Source organism: Chelmon rostratus, chromosome 1 (assembly GCF_017976325.1).
Source record: "Chelmon rostratus isolate fCheRos1 chromosome 1, fCheRos1.pri, whole genome shotgun sequence".
Classification (NCBI taxonomy): Eukaryota; Metazoa; Chordata; class Actinopteri; order Chaetodontiformes; family Chaetodontidae; genus Chelmon; species Chelmon rostratus.
In genome coordinates, this window is record NC_055658.1 from 27,520,706 (window position 1) to 27,530,972 (window position 10,267).

General features: G+C 40.8%; 1 protein-coding gene across 1 annotated transcript in view; it reads right to left on the reverse strand.

The window, feature by feature from the left end:
- Nucleotides 1–6,856, reverse strand: part of tspan4a (tetraspanin 4a) — a 132,258-nt gene extending 125,402 nt beyond the window's left edge. Inside the window, exon 1 of the mRNA XM_041937660.1 lies at nucleotides 6,791–6,856. The gene's annotated coding sequence lies outside the window, so the exon portion shown is untranslated. The remainder of the gene's footprint in view (nucleotides 1–6,790) is intronic.
- Nucleotides 6,857–10,267: the final 3,411 nt, after the last annotated feature.

Sequence of the window (10,267 nt, forward strand, 5' to 3'; positions counted from 1 at the left end):
GTAAGACTGGACCAAAACAGTAAAGCTGGGGGTAATAAAATCAAAACAACAATGTAAAAATGATCAGCAATCCATTGTTCATTTAAAAATATTGATTAGGGGAGCTTAAGGTTGTGGGATTAATAATTAAGGCTTATCTTTAAAGAGCAACTAAACCATCTTAAATCTTGTTTTTGCTGACCCCCAGTGGTTTAACCCGCTACAGTAAAGGATGTGTCAGGACATCGTGACGTCAGTGTTGGGAGTGTTTACAGACATTAAGTTACTCTTTTTTTTTTTAGTTTGGCACCAATGTGTAAAAGCTAATGTCATTTCTTCTAACGTGTCTCATGATGGTGACTTAAAGAAGCAGTTATCAAACAGAGATAATGCAGTTCAGATCATGTTTGCCTGATTGTCCCGCCCAACCCTGCATCGCTCCGGTAACGTCCACGGCAACCTTAAAAACATCTTTCAGAGTATACATTCGTGTTTGCTACAGACTATGACTAAGTGCCAATTTACTTTTCAACAGACAAACTTTCCCATAATATTTGGCAACATGAAATGTTGGTAGCCCATTCATATTGAGACAACTACATCAGATCAAGAGGAGATGGATATTTGAAAAAGAAGCTGCGGCTGATTGTGTATTTCGGCTTTCTGTTTGAAAAAGTGCATGAGAATCAGTCGTAATACAAAATAGAGTAGCTTCAGTACGAGCATGGGTAAGTGCTTGAGTGGCTGAGCCAAAAAAGCAGGCTCGACCGCTTCCCATTCAAAGTCTCTGCAGTGAGTTGGAAATAGCGGTTCACAGAGGCTCCCTTTTGAGATGTAGAAAACTGCACATTTCGAACAGTTAAAAAAAAATGGGACAAGTAAACAAAGAGGCATCTAAGAAGAGCCGAAGCTGTAATTTCACTCTCAGATTGTCGCTATTTCAATGGGATGATGTTTCCTTTAATGGGGAAAAACAAAAGAATTAAAGCTGTGTTCAATTTTTTATCATACAGCATTTGGTGTCGATCGTCGACAACAAATCCAAATTTACTTTGCATTCAAAGTGGCACACTTAAGGACGTCGGGGAGTTTGGAAAGTTTCTGAAGGCATCGTACTTCAGGTCTAGCAGACAGATGCTCTCCATTTTAAAGTCATGAAAATTGATTTTTGCTCTGAGGCGGTTGCATGAGCCGCGTTCAGGGAGCCCACCTCTATAAAGTTAAACTAAATCTGGTAAGATCAGCGAAGACTGGCTGGACGGAAATGAATGTAAATGAGAGTCAAGCTCTTCCTCTGAGATGTTTCGTTCAGTATGGGCTGAATGAAATCTCGTCATATTAAGAAACAGAGAGAGGAGAGTGAGAGAGGAGAGCAAAGATAACTTTTGCCATACAAGCAAAAATGTACAGGAAATATTATGACTCTGTGGGTTGTCTGCATGATTAAAGAATTCCCCGTGCAATGCAAAATGACATGTTATGTACCGATTAGACTGCAGTTGCACCACCAAGAAGGCTAAAACCAAGCAGCTATATACAGAATGTAAACGCTTGCTGCTATTTTTATCACATACAAAGAAAAGTAAGGAGTCTAAACACAAAAACTAAGTAGAATTTATAGCTGGGAAGCTGGGAATGTCAGCCGGGAGGAGTAAATTATGGTGGACAGAGTGAGACAGAGGGTGTGAGGAAGGGAGGAAGCATCAAGAAATGTAGTGAGGGGGAAGAAAACCTCCTGCCTTGTACTTTTTTTGTGTTAAACTGGGCGTGAGACCGGGAGTCAGCAGCACTGAAAGAGTGTGGTTATGGCTTGTGGTTTTCACTCTGCACCAGCGTCTCAGCAGAGCTCTCGACGAGGAGGAGCAGAGGGGACAAAATAGACCCTTCAGAAAGAAAGAGGCCAAGCTGGTGCCTCGCGTCCTGAGAGGACAGGCGGAAAAGCAAAGAGACCGCCGGGTGTGACATCAAGCATGTGCAGTTAAGTGCAAATTATTGTTGCCGCGACTGTGGATGTCAAAGACACTCTGCCTTTGTAATGTTTCTCATTGTTGAAGGCAGCCTGAAACACAAAGCGCGTATGGAAAAGGTACATTTCACATATATAGTGAAAAAGTTTGGTCACATTTCTATTTTTCTGAGAATTGTTGAATGAATAGAAGATGGGCTGATCTGCAAAACTGAAACATACGTTATTACATCTTAAATTATGATTACATAGTATACATTAATTACTACCTACTTATGTGTATTTTCAAATGCAAAGATCCCCTCCAAGCATGTTTTAAGACATGAAATACCCTGTTTTGAATTTTAATTTGTGTCCACAAAAATGTTTTTGAGCAGAGGAGATGCAGTATTTGATCAAAATGTGTTTTGAATCGTTAGAATATGCTCATGACATCCTTGCTGACATGCGTGACCTACAGTAAATACTTTACTACATCGGTTGTCCTGACGAAAATTGATCGTCCTAATCTGAACAGCTCATGTTTTTACCGGTGTTTCCGATGATTATGCTTCCTGCTGCAGTTTGACCCAGCAGGACCATTAAAGTTTGATATCTCTGTATTTTATTTAATACTGCGCCCATTGACCAAATATTTAATTTATGTTGGCCTTATCATAAGTTGTAGTATCTCCTACTGTATCTGCTGCGGTATGGTGTGCACATAATTAATGGTCTGCCAGTGTTGCATCAGACATGTCTCACACTGTGTTTCTGTGCTGCCTCTCAGTGTGCATCCGTGCTGAGCAAAATCTAAAACTGGGCATTCGTCCTGTATCAGCCTTGATTTCCCTTAAGGTACTTTATATTTTCCATTCCTGTGCTCATGCAGTTCCATCTACCAGGGCAGTAGTAAAGATCAGAAAAAGAAACTAAAGAAGCACCTTGGATATGTTACCTGTATTCAGCAGAACATATATTTGTACACTTCTCAGTCCTGTCTTCTTCTGGCACGACTGAAGAAAAGTGGGCTACGAGAACACAAGGCTGAAAATACTGAGGGAACAAAGTGAGACAGGACTGGCTGAAATCTGGAAAAAGAAATGTACTGAGGGAACATCGAACTGAGGGGAAACTGGGTGAGTGAATTTAGAGCAGAGCACACACACACACACACACACACACACACCTGCAGGCAGCAGTACAATGCAGCCTTGTTATATCCACGCTCAGTAGAGCCAGTGTTCAGGGCAATTATCCAGAGAGTCACCACACCTACAGAAGCCCACAAGCCAGCCACAGAGCTGTAGCTGGGCAAACATCAGCTGTGACGATTAAAGAAAACACTCCACACCTCCCCTCCCAACATATTTTCTCCACTCTCATCAAAATACCTGCATGCCATACGCACTGCAAAGCAGCGAGGAAACACACGAGTCGGGTTGAAAACTCTGTGTACCGGCAGCAGCTTTGTTCTCCGTGGCTTCAAATGTGTGTACAGTGGGCAGCTGCCAACTGTCCAGAACCATCAGCTCATCAGTTCAGCCATGCTGGAGCAGATGAAATGTGGGAGGACATGGGAAAAGGAAGCTGCTGCCGTCTCTTCACTGTCTCTGTGCACATCCTGGGATGTGTCAAGGCAGTCTGACTGTCACTGTGAGTCTGTCAGCAGCAGGAGTCATAAGGTTAAAGATAGAACATGAGCTCAGTTTATTAAAGAGGGAAAAATGCGCTCGTAGATTCATCAATCTATGACGTCCGGTGCAGTTCAGAGGTTATTCAGTGATGGAATTTAATTTGATGTGCACATATTTTTCCTAAATTTTCCCTCATCTGTCTACGCTTGTTAACCAGGCTGCAGTTGAGTTGTCCTTTAGTGCTTTTGAGCCACAGCAACCCCTGATGGACAATATTGTCTTATTCATTAAGAGACAGTGAAGAGGCTGCTGTACATATTTTGATCTATGGCATCAGCAGATAAAGTTTAGCTATCTGAGCTGAAGTCTGATCAGTGTATTTCTAATTATACTTAACTGTACTAAAAAAATACATAATTCTCATTTTTGTTTGAACAGTAATCAAAAGTCACAAAGGTGTTCAATACATCTCAACTCTGATTCCAAAAAACAAAGCAGAATTTGATCATTTGCAAAAAACTCAATGAAAAACAGCACAAAGACAATATATCTAATGTTTGACCTCATCAGCTTCATTTACCTTTGTAAATATCTGTTTATTCTGAATTTGATGCAGCAGCACGTCTCAAACTAGTTGGGACAGGAGCAACAACAGACAGAACGCTCCAAAAACACCTGTTTGGATCATTCCACAGGTAAACAGGTTGATTGGTAACAGGTGATAGTATCATGATTGGCTATGACAGGAGCATCCTGGAAAGGCTCAGTGGTTCACAAGCGAGGATGGAGCGAGGTTCACCACTTTGTGAAAAACTGTGTGAGCAAATAGTCCAACAGATTAAGGGGAATCTCTGCACATAATGGGCAAGGCTGAAAACCAACACTGACCATCAATCCCTCAGACAGCACAGCATTAAAAATACTCATGAATGTATAAATGATGACTACTGTACTTTGTCTCTGGAACAATTCAGAAAACCCTTGTCAGTAAACAGAGTTCATCGCTGCATCTACAACTGCAGGCAGAGACTCCACAATTCAAAGCTTGGAAATCGTGGACGTAGCGTCCTCCTGCAAGAGGAAAAGAACCAACCAGATTGTTACCAGCACAAAGTTTAAAAGCCAGCATCTGTGCTGGTACGGGGGCGTGTTAGTGCTCATGGCATGAGTAGCTCCATTAATGCAGGTGTCAGAGCAACACATGCTGCAATCCACACAACGTCTTTTTCAGGGACGTCCCTGCTCATTCCAGACGATTACAGCACCGTGGCTTCATATTCAAAGAGCGCAGATACTAGACTGACCTGCCTGCAGTCCAGACCTGTCTCCAGAATGTGTGGCGCATTATGAACTGTTGAGCAACTGAAGTCGTACATCGAGCAAGAATGGGAAAGAATTTCACTTTAAAACTCCAGCAGTTACTGTCCACAGTTCCCAAACGCTTACTGAGTGTTGTTCAAAGAAAAGGTGATGTAAGACAGTGGTAAACATGGCCCTGTCCCAACTTCTTCAGAACATGTTGCCAGCATCAAATTCAGAATGAGTGTATATTTACAAAAAACAGCAACGTTTAGGGGTCTCAACATTAAATATCTTTGTATGATTTTCAAATGAATATCTGTAAAAAAGGATTTGCAAATGTCTGCATTCTGATCTTCTTTACGTTTTACGCAGCATACCAGCGTTTTTGGAATCGGGGTGTTATGAGAGGAGAAATGGCAAAACTTTATACTAACTTCCAAGGTTATAGTTTGCTGTGCTGCTGTTGATTGGATCGTGTTTCTAATATTTTGTCCGTTACATTTACATAAATGAGGGCTCAGTAAATAATAGAAAAAAACTCTCAGCAATACAGTTCTTCAACCTACAACCTCAACAGTTGAATCAAAACCTGTCTTAAACAGTTCTGAGGAACCCTGAACATTACTTTATAATATTATAACATGATTTATTTATGTCTGTGTTTATGTTGGCAGCCATTTAGAGGTCTGGAATATGGCTTGAACTAACCAGCAGCTCCTAAGGGAAGGGTGTAAACCTTTAATATTCATATACACTGAATGAATATTTAGTATTGATGTAATGGTCAGCGCAGTTGCTCCATACGGAGAAAGAAAGAGTTCTTCTAGCTGAGAGAGGGTCAGAATGGTGCTTCTTCTTCAAACGCCTTGTAGCTGCATTGCATTGTGGTCCATTGTGGTTTGTGTCAGTGCACATAAAATAGCATCAGTCACTCTATGACAGTATGTTTCTCCACCTATGACTGTTGAGAATCATGTTTAGACTCTATAAAAAACATCTTTCTCTTTCGTTCTGAGGGACTGATGCCGAAAACTTGTCATTTAGCGTTGGTGTTTTTGGACGGCTGTGATGTAGTGATGCAAGAATAAGAAAAAACAGAGCACAAGACAACGACAACATGAGCCCAGAAATACAAGCAACGCCTCTTGTTTCAACTGTTTTTTGGGATAGATTTCCCTTTAATGCAGCCTTACCGCCTTCATTAAAAGTGAGATTAATTTTTAATGTGCCACATGTAATATGGAGCTGCTTCATCTGGCAGAGTTTTAGACCTCTGCCGGCCTAACATAAGGGCACATTGTGTGGCAGCGAATTCTTCTGCGCTTTACCAGCCAGCCGTGGCTTTGAGAAGTCAGTGAGGCCTTACGTTCTTGTAACCCCTCCAGAGAAAAAAGCAAAGCTGATGGGAGGGAATGGCTCGAGGAATGGTTGGCATTCTGAAATGTTGTTCTTCTCCACAAGTTTATTTCTGTCTTTCATCGAGGTCCAGGAAAACATTCCTCAGCCAATCAGAAAGCCTCATTCCCACACATCGCCACATTTCCACTATCATAAAACAGCTTGTTGTATGGACAACAACTTACAAGTGCAAAAAGAACATACTTATTAAAAATGGTTTTATGAGCAAATCATAGCGCTGCTGAACAGTAAGCTCAAGTATGATTAATGTAATCCCACCCTTAAGTAAACCCAGTGCAACATTCGTTAACCAATTCACACAAGATAAATGGAACCATGACGTAGTTTATCCCTTCTAATGAGACAAACTCAGCCTGCAAAAGCTCCATTTATCAAAGTTAAATCTCTGAAACAAGGTCACTGATGTCTGTGCTGGAGCTGGAACACAGCAGTGAAGAGGAAGCTAAGAAGTGGAGAAGAAGTCAGAAATAAGAGCCTGTATTGTAAGAGAAATGTGAAAATGACTTACCACTCACTTATCTCACACTGTGCACTCTCTCCCGGCTGTCCCTCTTCTTCCTGCTGTATGACAAAACTTCCCAAGTTGTTCCTCTCCACAGACTCCCTCCCTCCCTCCCTCTCTCTCTCTCTCTCTCTCTCTCTCTCTCTCTCTCTCTCTCTCTCTCTCTGTTTCTCTCTCTCAGCATGGGTGCACATGTGACCGTCACTGGCTCTCCAAACAGCAAAATGGCGACATCTAGTGGTGAGTCGAGCTACAGCATTTAAAAGCAACAATCCTCTTTTGAAGAGCTGTTGGCTCACTGACAGTTTCCAAAAGGAATTTACTGGCTAATTTGCTCTGATTCAGTGGCAATTTAAAAGCAGCATCTCATGAATACTAACTAGCTTTTACTGCCTTTGTCAGTAAGATTTAGCTTTCTGTAAATTCTAAGAAATTAAAGGAAATGTGGTGTGGACTGCAGCATGTGGTAGGCTACATTTTTTTAGCAAGCTGTCGAATCAAGTTCATTTAGTTTATATAGCCCAGCATCACAAACCACCACTTTGCCTCAAGATGCTTTACCATCTGTTCAGAATATGACACTCTCTGTCCTTTGACCTTTGATCAGGAAAAACTGCTTAATTAATGTGAAGAATATGGATCTTGGAGGACATCAAGCAACTGCAGGTGTTGCCAAGCAGACCTGAGCTACATGACCTCCTGTCCACAAGCTCGTTAATATGTGCTGTATGTGCAAGGTTGTGGTACAAGTAGTGTAAGAGCACATCAAAGCATGCTGGAATAAATACTCGATGGATAAGAAGTCCTTACAAACATGGGTTAATTTTGTTATGGCCCAGCCCTTCAGCAATGCAAGTAAGAGAAACTCGTGCAAGGGTTGATTAAAAGAAAGCTCTTTTTTAACAGAGGTTAAAAAAAAAAACACATGTTGAATTCAACAGCTGGTACTGGCAAAATCAAACCAACATAACACAAGGTGGTGCCAGGGGTAAGCGGCCTCCAAAACTACCAGGATGGGACAGGCTTTATGTAACCAGGAGACAGTGGCCAGATGCCTCCAGTTCCCTGACGGCCTCCAGCTTCACCCAGCGAGGTGCCTGCAGCCCTGAAACACAACACACAGCCCTGACCAAGGCTTTCGGGGTGGAATTCCTTCATCGAAGGAAGTATTGAAGGAGATAAAATGTGGAAATGCTATTTAAAATAACCACAAATGATCAGCCAACAAAACAGGAACATTTCACTTACCAAGAGTTTTAAAACAAGCAAAAATATCTGTTCTTTAAAAAACTACTACACAAAGACATTCTGACTTCGACAAAGCAGTTTTGTACTTATCAGTGTTGATCAAACAGCTTTATAATTCTGGAAATTTAAGTTTCAGCTACCAAGTTACTTGGAACCAGTAACTGAATCTCAGAAGGAAATTAGAAAATTTTATTAAGATAATTAAAGACAAAAAAGCTTGAAATAAGTGAAATACTAACTACATAAAACCGCCTGAAAAGATTTTAAACCTTGTCAGATACAAAACAAGCACATAATGACTTGATTTGAGATATTTCCTCTTACTTAGATTTCACTTTTTACAGTGTACTTGCTGCTGACTTTTGCCTGGCACAGTGTCAACTGTGAGATCGTTTAATATCAATACGTCGCTAAAACATACCTACAAGCTCGTTAATGGAGTAAGTGGCAGTATCACTATGCTGCTAAAGCCTGAGGGTTGAAGTATTGCAGAGCAGGGCAATCACACCGAATCTAATGGTCTCTTAAATTAAACTGTTCTCATATTATTACAAGTAATGTTCATGTTGAGGTAGCTGTTACTGAAGGGCAAGAGGACACAGTGTATCAGGAAGAGGTGCCTCAGCACAGTCACTGAAATAGTCAAGAAATCAACAGCTGAGCAGAGTCTGTGCTCTTTGATTAAAGAGTCCTCATATCACAGTTTTCATGGAATGATCTGTTACTCACTGAGTAACTTAAATGTTACCGCACAGCAGGTAAAAAGTTCAGGACGGCAACTGAATTCCTTCAGTAGACTTTGTTGTACCAATGCAGAGAAGCGCCTCGACCATCAGGGCTCAAACAGCATTCCTGAACCAGTTCCACCTGTGCTTTGATAGATACAAAGAGTAGCGCTCCACAAAGTTCTGGATCCTGCACAGAGGCATTCTCTGTGAGCCCCTCCCCAAAATCCACAGCTAGTCATTCGAGCATCTTTGTGGGCCCACCTCATGTAAGGGTCTTGTATACTCAGTCCTCTTTTTTTCTTCCCCCAGTCCAACGCCCCCAGATATAAGGTTCAAAATGAACAGAGGCTGTAGCTTAAAGGGCACCAGTGAAATGTCAGCCTTGTTTCTGGGAATTTAGGTTTTCACAACTTCAATTACACACAAACTTCACTGCTTTAAAGTCACTATTCTTACATTTGACAGCTTTAGGCCCCCCCAAAAAAAAGTTAAATAAAGGGATTTTAGTATTTCTCCACAATAATCATATTTGTGGCATCGTGGGAAGTGTTTTGAAGCAGCATGTAAACTGACTGATGAGAAGAGACTGACTTTAACAAAGCTGACATGGTCACATCTCTGCGGGTACCTGATGAGACGGAGGATGAAAAAGAAGAGTTAAAATATTCCCTCCCACTGAGTTTGTTATACGATTTCATCTTTTTTCTCACTGTGAGTCTTTTGACATCTTTGCCTGATCTGTCATTTGCCATATTTGTTTATCTGAGAAGTAAACACCTCGACATTGCAGTTCATCAGCATTCCTCAATCTCAAAAATGCTTTCAAATGAAGGTGCTGAAAGCATTTTTAGGCTGTTCTTGCAGGTTGTTATGCCCATTGTGCTCAGCAAACAATTTCCTCGAAGGAGACAAAACCCACAAGTGCTACTATTTAGCTAATTAGCCATTGTAACGTCTTTCTGAATGACTCAGGGCCTGTTGCTTGGTAAGTCATAAGTATAGGTCGTGTCTAATAGTTCTAACAGTTACTGTATTAGGAGATATAATTATGATAGATAGATAGATAGATAGATGGATAGATAGATAGATAGATAGATATGTAATATATTTATGACTTACAAAACTACATCATGAATCCAACTATGAATCATAGCCTAATTATCAAAACCTTTATTTAGAACTGAACTCAATTTCTTTGACCAACCGCTTTTCACAGAACACAGTTGATCCAAAGTGCGTTCACAGAGAGAAAAACAATAAAGACAAAAGGAAGCAAAAAAAAAAACAGGGAGAAGGCAAAAGATGCAATAAAATAAGCAATGTTAAAATTATACAGTGTACATCTAGCACCTACGGAGGCTTCAGAAGAAAAAGAGCAAATATATTTCATTAATCAATGCCAATTACTTAGTGTATCAATTATAACATGTAGCTAAGTCAAAGTTGTTGGTATCAGTAGTGGAATGTAATTAAGCACATTTACTCAAGTACTGTATTTTTGTACAAT